The sequence below is a fragment of the Schistocerca piceifrons genome, chromosome 2 (assembly GCF_021461385.2).
Source record: "Schistocerca piceifrons isolate TAMUIC-IGC-003096 chromosome 2, iqSchPice1.1, whole genome shotgun sequence".
In the NCBI taxonomy this organism is placed as follows: Eukaryota; Metazoa; Arthropoda; class Insecta; order Orthoptera; family Acrididae; genus Schistocerca; species Schistocerca piceifrons.
In genome coordinates this window covers 557,140,523-557,154,402 of record NC_060139.1, presented here as the reverse complement: position 1 = coordinate 557,154,402, position 13,880 = coordinate 557,140,523, and the positions used below count along the sequence as shown (strand labels likewise).

Here is a 13,880-nt window from a genome sequence, read left to right as displayed (position 1 = left end):
GAGTCACAGCTGTGTGTGTCCGGCCAGCTCGCGGGAGATCGGACGGGTTTGCCCGACCTTGTTGCGATGATGACAGAGGCCTGGCCCAACGATTCACCGTGCTTTTTTCATTTTCAGGTCTCTGTAAACATTTGGCAAGCGTCTATGAATATCTGTGACGCTCTGGTTTTCCCTCAAAAGAATCTCAATGGCTGCCCTCTGCTTGGAACGCACCTCCGTTACAGACAGCATTCTGAAGACTACATACAGCGGCGCTACCTATCAGAACTTCATGAAACTTCACTGAAGCGCCAAAGAAACTGGTATAGGCTTGCGCATTCAAATGTAGAGATATGTAAACAGGCAGAATACGGCGCTGCGGTCGCAACGCCTATATAAGACAACAAGTGTCTGGCGCAGCTGTTAGATCGGTTACTGCTGCTACAATGGCAGGTCATCAAGATTTGAGTGAGTTTGAACGAGGTGTTGTAGTCGGCGTACGAGCGATGGGAGATAGCATTTCCGACGTAGTGATGAATAGAGGATTGTCCCGTACGACGATTTCACGACTGTACCTTGAATATCAGCAATCCGGCAAAACATCAGATCTCCAACATTGCTGCATCCGGAAAAAGATCTTGTAAGAACGGGAGAAACGACGATTCAAGAGAATCGTTCAGCAAGACAGAAGTACAACCTTTCCGCAAGTTCCTGCAGTTTTAAATGCTGGGCAGTCAACAAGTGACAGGGTGCGAACCATTCAATGAAACATCATCGATATCTTCAACTTTTTTGGTCCTGTCTTCCTCAGTTGCGTGTAATATTACGGTATATTGATAATTTTTACTTATCGACCGTCTGACAGCAACTGAATAAAACACAATTTTAGTGCCATACGCGTTTCGCCTTTATTTTCTGCAAGGCATCATCAGCGGCAGGTTGCGTGGACAATTTCTTACATATTACGCTCCTGTTGCATTTTTGGTGATATTCTTCTTCTTATGAATGCCAGTTTTCGGTTTTTTTCCCACATACCACAGCACTATGAACTGAACGCTTGTTTCAATGCAATGTTTTGGTTTCAGAACAGAAACAGAACAGAAACCAAAACATTGCATTGAAACAAGCGTTCAGTTTATAGTGCTGTGGTATGTGGGAAAAAACCGCAAATTGGCATTCATAAGAAGAAGAACAACACCAAAAATGCAACAGGAGCGTAATTGTCCACGCAACCTGTCACTGATGATGCCTTGCAGAAAATAAAGGCGAAACGCGTAGGGCACTAAAATTGTGTTTTATTCAGTTGCTGTCAGACGGTCCATAAGTAAAAATTATCAATATACCGTAATATCATCGATATGGGCTTTCGAAGACGAAGGGCCACTCGTGTACCCTTGATGACTGTACAACACAAAGCTTTACGCCTCATCTGGACCCGTCAACACCGACATTGGACTGTTTATGACTGGAAACATGTTGCCTGGTAATAAGAGTCTCGTTTCAAATCGTATCGAGCGGATGGACGTGTACGGGTCTGGAGACAACCTCATGAATCCATCGACCCTGCAAGTCAACAGGGGACTGTTGAAGCTGATGGAGGCTCTGTAATGGTGTGGGGCATGTGCTGTTGGAGTGATATGTGACCCCTGATATATCTAGATACGACTCTGACAGGTGACACGTACACTTAAGCATCCTGTCTGATCATGTGCATCTATTCATGTCCAATGTGCAATCCAATGGACTTGGGCTATTGCAGCATGACAATGCGGCACCCCACACGTGCAGAATTGCTACAGAGTGGCTCCAGGAACACTCTTCTGAATTTAAACACTTCCGCTGGTCACCAAACTCCCAAGGCATGAACATTATTGAGCAATCTGGGATGCCTTGCAACGTATTGCTCAGAAGAGACCTCCACCCCTTGTACTCTTACGCATTTATGGACACGCCTGCAGGATTCATGGTCTCAATTCCCTCCAGCGCTACTACAGCCACTAGTCGAGTCCATGATATGACGTGTTGCGGCACTTCTGCGTGCTCGCGGGGGCCCTACACGATATTAGGCAGGTGAACCAGTTTCTTAGGCTCTTCAGCGTATAAGGCCTGAAGCGAGGATATTCCCCGACGTCCCACAACAAATTCCGCATTTTTTCAACCGAAACTGACCGAGAAAAAATTGTGCTGCGGTAATTATTGAACGCCCCTCGTAGTGGTGCCACGACCAGGGCCGGCCGGGGTGGCCGAGCGGTTCTAGGCGCTACAGTCTGGAATCGCGCGACGGCTGCGGTCGCAGGTTCGAATCCTGCCTCTGGTATGGGTGTGTGTGATGTCCTTAGGTTAGTTAGGTTTAAGTAGTTCTAAATTCTAGGGGACTGATGACCTCAGAAGTTAAGTCCCATAGTGCTCAGAGCCATTTGAACCATTTGAACCACGACCAGGAAGCACCTACTGCTGGAATGAGATTTTCACTCTGCAGCGGAGTGTGTGCTGATATGAAACTTCCTGGCAGATTAAAACTGTGTGCCCGACCGAGACTCGAACTCGGGACCTTTGCCTTTCGCGGGCAAGTGCTTTACCAACTGAGCTACCGAAGCACGACTCACGCCCAATACTCACAGCTTTACTTCTGCCAGTATCTCGTCTCCTACCTTCCAAGCTTGGAAGGTAGGAGACGAGATATTGGCAGAAGTAAAGCTGTGAGTACCGGGCGTGAGTCGTGCTTCGGTAGCTCAGTTGGTAAAGCACTTGCCCGCGAAAGGCAAAGGTCCCGAGTTCGAGTCTCGGTCGGGCACACAGTTTTAATCTGCCAGGAAGTTTCACCAACTGCTGATTAGTTACGTCACATTGTGTTCAGCGACGAATCGCAGTCCTGCACTACCTCGGATAAGCACCGTCAGCAAGTATGGCGGCGACCTGGGAATATGTCTCATTCTTCCAATGTTTTGGAGAGACAGAGAGGTGTTAATCGTGGCGTCGTGTAGGGAGCTATCGGATATGATTTAAGGTCGTGGCTAATACTGATTGAAGGTACTCTGATGACACAATGGTACGTAACGAACATCCTGCGTCCTTAGATGTTACCTGTCAGGCTACTGTACTGCTGGATCATTTGTCAAAAGTACAGTGCTCGTCTGCTACGGTCGCAGGTTCGAATCCTGCCTCGGGCATGGATGTGTGTGATGTCCTTAGGTTGGTTAGGTTTAAGTAGTTCTAAGTTCTAGGGGACTGATAACCACAGCTGTTAAGTCCCGTAGTGCTCAGAGCCATTTGAACCATTTTTGAACAGTGCTCGTTCACAGGTGGCACATGTCTCTATGAACTGTTGGCGTGATGTTGAGGAACTCCCGTGGCCAGCAAGACTTCAGATCTATTCACGATAAAACATGAGTAGTACTAACTCGGACATTAGAGAGCGAGGTGATCCAGTGGTTAGCACAATGGACTCGCATTCGGAAGGACGACTGTTCAAATCTGTGTCCAGCCATCCAGATTTAGGTTTTTCGTGACTTCCCTAAATCACGCCAGGCAAATGCCGGGATAGTTTCTTTGCAAGGGCATGGCCGATTTCCTTCCCCATCCTCGATACAATCCAAGCTTGTGCACCGTCTATAATGACCTCGATGTCGACTAGACGTTAAATCCAGTCTTCCTTCCTTCGGGCGTTAAATCCGTCCCATCGCCAGTATACGTTATCAAGGATGAGTTACAACAGTTGTTGGTCAGGTTGCCGCACGAGAGGATACAACGGTACCCTTACCAATCGAATCAATGGATGTATGGAGGTCAGAGGGGGTGCAACGCCACAAAGGTAAATAGGCCCATACTGCAAAGTTCTTTGTAAATTTCACTTAATTTTGTAATCAGTGCAACAACATCACATACTTAGAGAAAGCTTTTGACAATGTTGACTGGAATACTCTCTTTCAAATTCTAAAGGCGGCAGGGGTAAAATACAGGGAGCGAAAGGCTATTTACAATTTGTACAGAAACCAGATGGTAGTTATAAGAGTCGACGGGCATGAAAGGGAAGCAGTGGTTGGGAAGGGAGTGAGACAGGGTTGCAGCCTATTCCCGATGTTATTCAATCTGTATATTGAGCAAGAAGTAAAGAAATCAAAAGAAAAATTCGGAGTAGGTATTGAAGTCTATGGAGAAGAAATAAAAACGTTGAGGTTCGCTGATGACATTGTAATTCTGTCAGAGACAGCAAAGGACTTGGAAGAGTTGTTGAATGGAATGGACAGTGTCTTGAAAGGAGGATATAAGATGAACATCAACAAAAGCAAAATGAGGATAATGGAATGTAGTCTAATTAAGTCGGGTGATGCTGAGGGAATTAGATTAGGAAATGAGACACTTAAAGTAGTAAAGGAGTTTTGCTATTTGGGGAGCAAAATAACTGATGATGGTCGAAGTAGAGAGGATATCAATTGTAGACTGGCAATGGCAAGGAAAGTGTTTCTGAAGAAGAGAAATTTGTTAACATCGAGTATAGATGCAAGTGTCAGAAAGTCGTTTCTGAAAGCATTTGTATGGATCGTAGCCATGTATGGAAGTGAAACATGGGCGATAACTAGTTTGGACAAGAAGAGATAGAAGCTTTCGAAATGTGGTGCTACAGAAGAATGCTGAAGATTAGATGGGTAGATCATATAACTAATGAGCAGGTACTGAATAGGATTGGGGAGAAGAGAAGTTTGTGGCACAACTTGACTAGAAGAAGGGATCGGTTGGTAGGACATGTTCTGCAGAGGCATCAAGGGATCACCAATTTAGTATTGGAGGGCAGCGTGGAGGATAAATCGTAGAGGGAGACCAAGAGATGAATACACTAAACAGATTCAGAAGGATGTAGGTTGCAGTAGGTACTGGGAGATGAAGAGGCTTGCACAGGATAGGGTAGCATCAAACCAGTCTCTGGACTGAAGACCACAACAACAACAACTCTCTCAGGCTGTGAAGTTTCGTTTCGTTCTCTCTTCCCCTTCTGCTTGCTTCACTCTTCTGTCAGGCAGTGTACCTTAAAAGCAGATGTCGGTAGTCCGTTTTGGTATGTAAATAGTGGTCAGTAAAACGCAGTCTCCGTCTAGACCTCGGTGGGGGGTTTGCAGAATACCTGTAGCACGCCTCGCGGTCATGTTGCGGATGAGACTGGCCGCACGCAAACTCGTCTGGAAGAGGCAGCCAAGGTCGGCCGCGCCGGCGTACTGCTGTTGCTGCTGCTATCGGCGGGGCGGGAAAGCGAGCGTCCGGCCTGTGCTCTGCGCGGCCCGTGGTCCGCGCGCTGGCGGCGCGCCAGTTCAGCCAGCCAGTGCAGCTCGGGGCCTCGCCAGCGACGCACCTGTTGTAGCGCCTCACTTACACGCGCCGCTCAGCTGCCGTTTCGTCCGTGATATCCGCTGCAAAGGACGCCGCAGCTGCTCTCAGCGAAGGATTTAAATCTCTAAAACGGTATTTACCTCGATATTGTTCTCCATAGGTTATGTCGTGTAGCGCGCAGCTGAGTTCACGTACTCATCGGTTGAGTGTAGTATCGGTGTGACATACTCCACATAATACTTACTTACGGCAAGATCCTAGTGTGGGTGACCTGTCGCCCAGTACCTTTGTCCAGCCGATAGTGTTTAGGATGTCATGATGATGACTACTGTGCGCTATAGTGCGGTGTTTGTGCCATGAATGTGTATGGAATGAAACAACCAGAAGGCGTTTTACCCAGTCTACTTCTCTCTTGCTCCCGGCCGATGAAAGGCTCACCACCAAAAGCGTCTACGAGTAACTGTCCTCATGCCACGGTATCGCTGAGAACAACAGAATTTCGTCTCCTACTTCGCAATATAAACTGAGACATTGTCATGCGCTTTCATCTGCTGCCCACTTGCCGGTCTGTATAATTCTCGTGCTCATAAACAGAACAGTCTAAATCACAGACATTTAGTAATCTTAACTAATTTTGAAATGAATCATGTCTTTTTTCTGTTTTATTGTGTGAGTACAGTTGTGTACTGTTCTGTTAGTGCGCCAATAGACACCTCACGGTAGCGCCCTTGCGGCAACTTTTCGGCCGTATCTGTCAGTTGTAGTGTGCCAACCATCCAGCATGGTAAAGGAGCTCCCGTATGTGAAGGTTAAAAAATTATCGCATGAAGACCTCGTATGGGATGCTAAAATCACATGTTTAATATTTTTCCCCTAATTTGCCTCATCGTTGTAAAGCTTCTGTTGAAATAACAAGAATGTCGCCGATCAGTACATTGAAGTAAGAGTTTGTCGTGTATCGGCTTTGTCCGAATCACGGTACGGTACATCACATTACTTATTTATTATTGCCGCGCGGGGTTAGCCGAGCGGTCGAGGGCGCTGCAGTCATGGACTGTGCGGCTGGTCCCGGCGGGGGTTCGAGTCCTCCCTCGGGCATGGGTATGTGTGTTTGTCATTAGGATAATTTAGGTTAAGTAGTGTGTAAGGTTAGGGACTGATGACCTTGGCAGTTGAGTCCCATAAGATTTCACACACATTTGAACATTTTTTATTTATTATTAGCCAATGCGTTTAAGTTCGTTTTCGCATTATTTATAGTGTAGCTTAAGACGTCAAAGTATCTGAAATAATACAGCCTATTTTTTACCAAACAAAACTCTAAAGTTTGAAAAATTGACACAACAATGAAGGATGTCTTATTTCAACTAGCTGATGCCAACTGCAACTCGGAATAAACAGAAATTAGCGTAGACAATAGACGTGAATCGTCCATTGTGGACATCGTACAAATAGAAATATTATCAAATGGATCTGAGCACTATGGGACTTAACATCTATGGTCATCACTCCCCTAGAACTTAGAACTACTTAAACCTAACTAACCTAAGGACATCACACAACACCCAGTCATCAAGAGGCATAGAAAATCCCTGACCCCGCCGGGAATCGAACCCGGGAACCCGAGCGTGGGAATATTATCAAAGTACTATCCCCCAAGAGAGTGCAAGGCTGTGTGTTCATCTAGAAAGATGAGAAGAGGAATATCCTTGGCTAGCATGAGTCAGTAACAGTATTCATTCAAGGCGAAAATAAAGCAAAAGAAATAGGTAAATAGGATTTTACATTTTCATGGAGTATGTTAACATTCGATGTTCAAAATTTTGAATGTTTTGTAAGTGTATAAAAAAGCTCTGTAGTATCTACATTCAACGTTATTGATACAGTATTTTACACTAAACCAAGTTAGCTGCTTACTTCATTGTGAATATCCTTCCCTTAATAATCAGCTCACCGGCGTAAAAGTTTTTGGTTATCGTTGGTGCTCAGTATTGGGGTGTTACAGAAGTTGGCAGCCTAGGTGAGCTGTCTTAGACCTCAGTATGTTATAAAAATCACCAAGTTCCTTGTTAACCAGTTTCTTTGGCTTATGTAAAATCCTCCTTACATAACATTTTATCTTATATATCTGATTATAACTGACGTCGATATGCATCATAATAACGAGCTCCTCTCCAGGCCTTGAAGGCACAAGGGAAGCCGACCGGCCGCCGTGTCACCCTCTGCCTTGCGACGTCATGCGGATGCGTTATAGGGGGGGGCATGTGCCCAGCACACCCCTCTCCCAGCCGTTTTGCCCTTTTTCCAGACCACGGAATCCAAGTAGCACCTCAAGTGACATTACGAGGCTGAGTGAGTGCACTTGACAGTACCAGGAATTGAGCCCGGGTCCTCCGCATGGCAGTCATCTACAACTGACCATTCAGCTACAGAGGCGGGGCGCGTCATAATAAGGATTAGTAAATCTACGCGATCGAGGCAGTTATTTTTATACTATGTAGTAATTCTCGCGATCGCAAATTTACTCCAAGATAAAGATTCGGGCTGGGTACTTCTAGGGCTTTCACCATAGCATTAACACATTTAAGCAGACTCAGCGCTGGATTGATGTTTGCAATTTTTTGAAGTGTGTCATGAACATTCAACGGGAGTAGTTCTCACAACGTCTGGTCCTTAATTGGATCTTGATGTGCAAAAAATTTGGAAATTTATGGTAAGATCTTATGGGACCAAACTGCTTAGGTTATCGGTCCCTAAGCTTACATACTATTTAATTTAACTTAAACTGACTTACGCTAAGGACGACACACACAACCATGCCCGAGAGAGGACTCGAACGTCCGACGTGGGGAGCCGCACGGACCGTGACAAGAAGCCTTAGACCGCGCGGCTACCCCGCGCGGCCATGATGTGGTGATCAGGGATATTGCTTCTCGACTTTATTTCCTCTATTGGTCAATTACTTTATTATCCAATTGAGATTAGAATCACTTGGCCTCAGATCAAGTACCACTCTGTTACTGTTGTCATAGACAATCAGGTGAGAACGACAGTGAACGCACATTTTCCACGTATTTGAAATGCGAACTTTCATACGAACTGATCCTGTAATCCAAAGGTTACTCATTTTAGGGGAAGGAAGACACCTTAAGTGTAGTCTAGGGAATCTTAACAACCGAAAGCGATTTTAGAAACGGAACTGTGCAATTAATACGATGACAACAGAGGGCAGCAAAGTGTAAATATTTATTATTGCAGGATTATCAATTTCAACATTGTCTCAAAATATTTTAGTTATCTGCTAATATGATACCTATTTTACTGACACGACAGTAATAAACTAGTCAAATACAAAATATTTGTAGGCAGCTTGCTAGAAATAAGCTGAATTCGGGATAATGCAACTCGACAGTATTAATCAGTTCCCGTCATTGTGTGATCCCTCCCATACCTGCAGTACTTTCTACAGCGCAGATTGACGCGTTGCTGGTCTCCAATCTGTAAGTGAAATTACAGCTGTTTCCCGTTGATATTGAACTTCCTTTCTGAAACGCATTTTCAAACCCAATGAGTGTTAGGATATCAGTACAAAGTAGCAAACAAGGTGATTTACACTCATCTTCATGAAAAACAGAAAACCTTGAACGACTAGAGATAGGATGTTGATATTCGTAGGACATGTACATTAGTATTTTCTGGACAAATCAATAGCGTTTGAACCATGTCGGTCCGCGGGTGCAAGGTCAACATAGATACCGCGACGCAACACCACCTACCGTTAAAATATGGCTGCGGCTCTCGTTGTCGCTATAAACCGAAGGTAGTGGATCAGTGTGACTTGAGCAGTCGTGCAAGATGCCTCGCAGGCGTATGCGCGAACCGTACCGTCTAATAAGTGAGTTTGAAAGAGGCCGCGTTACTGGCACGAGAGAATGTGATGCATCTATCCGGCAAATTGCTACTTGTGTGGGACGAAGTGTTTCGGTAGCGCAACGAATGTGTGCAGAATGGTTCACGGAAGGCCGTGGAACACAACCAGATGGGTCAGGGCGCATCACGCAGACCACCCCCTCCTCCCCGAGAGGACCGACACCTCGTCCGAATGACATTGCAGGACATGTTTGCGATCTCCTCAGCTCTGATGCAGCAGTGGAACAATGTAACACATGGTACACTATCAGGGGAGACAATCCATCGCTGTTTATTACGACATGGTTTGCCTACCTTTAACGAGTGTGCAGAAACGTGCTAGATGGCAGTGGTGTATGGGACGATGTCACTGGGGACAGGAATGGCATCAGATAGTGTTTTCTAAGGAATCCAGGCTATTTTTGTTTCGAAATGGTGGCTGCATTTTGGTTCTCCGCAGACAGGGGAAGCAGCATCACAGTGCTTGCATTCGCACAAGACATACAGCGTCAAATCTACATCAACATCTACATTTATACTCCGCAAGCCACCCAGCGGTGTGTGGCGGAGGGCGCTTTACGTGCCACTGTCATTACCTCCCTTTTCTGTTCCAGTCGCGTATGGTTCGCGGGAAGAATGACAGTTTGAAAGCCTCCGTGCGCGCTCGAATCTCTCTAATTTTACATTAGTGAACTCCTCGGGAGGTATAAGTAGGGGGAAGCAATATATTCGATACCTTATCCAGAAACGCACCCTCTCGAAACCTGGCGAGCAAGCTACACCGCGATGCAGAGCGCCTCTCTTGCAGAGTCTGCCACTTGAGTTAGCTAAACATCTCCGTAAAGCTATCACGGTTACCAAATAACCCTGTGACGAAAACCCGCCGCTCTTCTTTGGATCTTCTCTATCTCCTCCGTCAACCCGATCTGGTACGGATCCCACACTGATAAGCAATACTCAAATATAGGTCGAACGAGTGTTTTGTAAGCCACCTCCGTTGTTGATGGACTACATTTTCTAAGGACTCTCCCAATGAATCTCAACCTGGTAACCGCCTTACCAACAATTAATTTTATATGATCATTCTACTTCATATCGTTCCGCACGCATACTCCCAGATATTTTACAGAAGTAACTGCTACCAGTGTTTGTTCCGCAATCATATAATCATACAATAAAGGATCCTTCTTTCTATGTATTCGCAATACATTACATTTGTCTATGTTAAGGTTCAGTTGCCACTCCCAGCACCAAGTGCCTATCCGCTGCAGATCTTCCTGCATTTCGCTACAACTTTCTAATGCTGCAATTTCTCCGTATACTACAGTATCATCCGCGAAAAGACGCATGGAACTTCCGACACTATCTAGTAGGTCATTTACACATATTGTGAAAAGCAATGGTCCCATAACACTCCCCTGTGGCACGCCAGAGGTTACTTTAACGTCTGTAGACGTCTCTCCATTGATAACAACGTGCTGTTTTCTGTTTGCTAAAAACTCTTCAATCCAGCCACACAGCTGGTCTGATATTCCGTAGGCTCTTACTTTGTTTATCAGGCGACAGTGCGTAACTGTATCGAACGCCTTCCGGAAGTCGAGGAAAATAGCATCTACCTGGGAGCCTGTATCTAATATTTTCTGGGTCTCATGAACAAATAAAGCGAGTTGGGTCTCACACGATCGCTGTTTCCAGAATCCATGTTGATTACTACAGAGTAGATTCTAGGTTTCCAAAAACGACATGATACTCGAGCAAAAAACATGTTCTAAAATTCTACAACAGATCGACGTCAGAGATATAGGTCTATAGTTTTGCGCATCTGCTCGACGACCCTTCTTGAAGACTGGGACTACCTGTGCTCTTTTCCAATCATATGGAACCTTCCGTTCCTCTAGAGACTTGCGGTACACGGCTGTTAGCCTTACAGTGTGGGATGCTGTTGGAAACAACCACAAACCATAGTTGGTGAGCTTTCAGGGAACTATCACGAGTGTGACCTATGTGAATGACATCCTGCACTCTGTAGCCATACCCTTTCTACGCAACACCCCAGATGCAATTTTTCAGCAAGACACGCACGACCACTTGTTCTTGCACGAGCACATGCCTTCTGGGTGTCACAGGATGCCAGCCTTTCGCTCTGGCGCGTCAGATCACCAGACTTGTCGCCAATCGTAGGTGTATGGGATGTGGTGAAACAATAGGTGCAGCGCTGTGCCCAGTACCAACCACAGAAGATGAACTTTGGAATAGAGAAATGCAGCATGGATGGCTACAACACGGGATGCCATTCACGCCTTATACACATCGATGCCATCATGCATGGAACAAGTTATCAAGGTACATGGCAGACCCTATGTCTACTAGGCAACAGGACACGTAGTGAACCAATGTGACTGAAATGCCAATAATTTCTGCGGAACATTCTAACATACATGTCAGTAGTGCGACGATGGCGGCATGAGGAAAATTTTGATATCAAACAGATACACTGATTAATTAGGGGAAGGCAGGGCAAGATGCGGAAACTAACTTTAAACCCTTACAAAAGGGACAAAAATAAACAAATTCAAGTAGGTTTGATTATCATTTGTTTACTTAACCATTGAATTACAATAGCATGCAAAGAAACCTGCAAACTTGTTACATTTAGTTAGAAATATCTCGATTTGAAACATAAACTACCAATTCCCGGTCTTGCCCCATATGCGGGGTAAGATGGGGAACTGGCATGAATTCATCTCTAAAGCTTAAATAAGGACTGGAATAACGTAATCATATGACGATAAGGTTTCGAAACATGGTTCTGCGAATTGTAGAATCAGGCAGTACGTTTTATTTAGGCCTCTTACATTCACGTAGTACACAAGTGTGGACAGCCTCGTCATCATCACTTTCTGTCCCTGCACAAGTATCGTGGGCACCCCGACGCTGAAACACAGATTTCTGTGGCACGTTGAACTGTCGAGCAGTCCTGAAAGAACCCATATGACCTTCTATAACAGCATTTACAGCGCCTTCCATTGGCTCCAATGACCAATCTTGCCTAGACGTTCGTCGCCGATACTTGCGAACCATCTGAAATAAAACACGTGGAACGTACTATTGACTCGGATCATTCCTGGTAATCTATATTATATAGTAAATACCATATTTCCAATAGTCAGTCGTTTAAGCATAGCAAAAATACCGACTTTGCACGGTTTGTGTATTTTTATTCACCATATAGCCTAAGGCATACTTTGTAATTAGTTAGGAAACGTTGGAATAACGAATATCATTCTATATACAATTGTATTCAACGTATAATGTACTTGTTCAAAACCCGCAGCGAGACGATAAGAACGTAATGGTGGGACAAATAGCAGGGGCAAGACGGAGAAGGTCCCCATCTTGCCCCACCCTGTCTTGCCCCCTACCACGCTGTCAGGTTATGTTACGCCTACATGAACACTATGTAGTGAACATTGACTACTGACACAGCAGTTTACTGTTAATAAGACGTACTATTCAGTGCTGTATATACAGTCTGGACAAATGTTCACGAAACACATGTTTTAGGACCTCGAAAGGTGTAAAACATTGCAAATCAGTATAACAATTGTACGTTCCTTGCAAAGCTCACAGAAACCGCCGTGAAACTAAGGTTCAGCAATGTCAACGCACTGGGGCCTGTGTACTGATGATGTTGACGCAGCTATCCACAGATGGCAATACTCTAACTGTAGCTTATAGCCCATCCCCGTCTTACCACCTCCTCCCCGTCTTGCCCCACCTTCCCGTACATTGTTCAATTAATAACCCACCAATGCTGTTATCCTGCTGGAAAAAATTTCACAATACCACATGAAACTGTACCTTTCACCTACAAGCCGACAGGAAAAAGCCTGGAGTGGAAGGTAATTTATTTTTTGGTAGGAAATATGTTCAATTGACGACATGCTGGTGTCAGACAGAGACGAGTTTAATAAGTGCATTACCTGTAATCATACAGCTGAGGACTATGTCTATCACTGTTTGACATCAGAGTTCGCTACAGAAGACTCCCGCTGCATTGCTCGACAATCTGCCTTCAGCTCAGGTAATCGAAATTCAGGAAGGCCAATACTCACTACCACAACTAATAGAAAATGTTCCACTGTTCTAATTACACATCGAAATTGTCGTGAAAAATACCAGCACTTATAACTGATGGGTAATAATGCAACATACGTACTAGGGACCAGAGAAAATCGTCATCTCAAAACATTACACCAGAAGAGAGGGGCAGCAGTTGAACATGCATTCTCCTCGATGTGTGGTCAGGAAGTACCAAACTTAAAGCCACTCTCACCTTCCCTGATCCCTCACTTTCCCTCCCCCTCCCCAGCATAGGTGGAGATACAGGCTTTTACAAATGGCTAGCTGCTACCACTTCCACATGATACCTATGTTGATCACACCCTTACGCTCTATCTGATGGCAGAATCTTCAGTCCAATGGAGCCCCAGCGAGCATGTGGCTGCATTGTCCAAGTGGCTGCTATCTGCTAATGACATTGGCATATACAACAGGCTATAGTGTCCCCTGAACAAAGCAAGAGAAAAGATGGTCACCCCGAGTGCAACTTGATCATCTAAAATGTAACCACACTGCACTGCTCCCAGGCAGGAGCACAGTCATCTCGG

General features: G+C 45.2%; 1 protein-coding gene across 2 annotated transcripts in view; it reads left to right on the top strand.

The window, feature by feature from the left end:
• Window positions 1–13,880, top strand: part of LOC124777213 — a 482,077-nt gene that overhangs the window by 156,771 nt on the left and 311,426 nt on the right. Inside the window, exon 1 of one of the 2 annotated variants that reach the window (XM_047252528.1) lies at window positions 5,295–5,433. The exons of the other annotated variant lie outside the window; for it this stretch is intronic. The gene's annotated coding sequence lies outside the window, so the exon portion shown is untranslated. Of the gene's footprint in view, window positions 1–5,294; window positions 5,434–13,880 lie in introns of those variants that run through there. 2 annotated transcript variants of the gene reach the window in all.